The following is an 868-nucleotide window of genomic DNA, read 5'->3' as shown; positions in this document are numbered from 1 at the left end:
ATGACGAGGAAGGTGAGCCGCGCCAGCGACGTGAGACGAGCCTTGCTCGCGCCTTGCGGACCCCATGTCCGTTTTCTAATTTCTCTTCACCCGAGGGACGTGGTGAAATCACCAATGACCTCGACGGGGCACAGAGGCGGCAGCTAGAAGCTGCCCGTAAGGCGGCTCTGATGCGCGCCCATCCACGCTCGGTCATTGCCCCTCGTGTCGAATAGGGCTTCTGCCCGGCGGATCCCGCTGTGGAAGCGAAGAACGCGGTAACTCGACCGTTACGCCTCCACAACATCGGGATCCGGCCATTACGGAAGACGATCTTGCCGAACGGAAAGCTCTTCGAGCTCGTTTCTTGGCTGCACAAGAATTTCCATTGGATGTTTATCGCATTCGTTAACGTGCGCAGCGAGATGGCTCTCGTGTACCCGCAATGCGGACAATACCTGTAGTGCTCGCCCCTGGTAAAAGCGCTACAGATGACGAAGCGCTCCTTGAGCAATGGTGCAACGGAACCGGAAACTTTCCTCACTGTATAACTTACAGTTGGGCCACAAGGAAGTGGACGTGCGTGTGGAGCAAACCCTCCGATTTGAGTTTGCCACACTCAAGGCCCGCCGTCGACTTCCTTCGAATTGTCGCCCTGCGACGTATGGGTCAACCTTTAACGCTCCCGCGAGCTCTGTGTCTGCGACCGCAAGAGCTCAGGGTCACTGCTTGAGCTCAGCTCAAAATCCTTCCACTTCCCTGGCTATTGTCGGGAAACGCGGGGTGTCTGATGACGCGGGGCGTCCTGATCTTTCTGATCAAAAGCGTCTACGGCGTCTGGGCAATCTTGCCGAAGTGGTGTTTCAAACTCCCACGCGTTTTCGGAGTC

Source organism: Plasmopara halstedii, assembly GCF_900000015.1.
Source record: "Plasmopara halstedii genome assembly, contig: Scaffold_2683, whole genome shotgun sequence".
NCBI classification, from domain to species: domain Eukaryota; phylum Oomycota; class Peronosporomycetes; order Peronosporales; family Peronosporaceae; genus Plasmopara; species Plasmopara halstedii.
The sequence above is the reverse complement of the archived record's forward strand: the minus strand, read 5'-3'. Positions refer to the sequence as shown.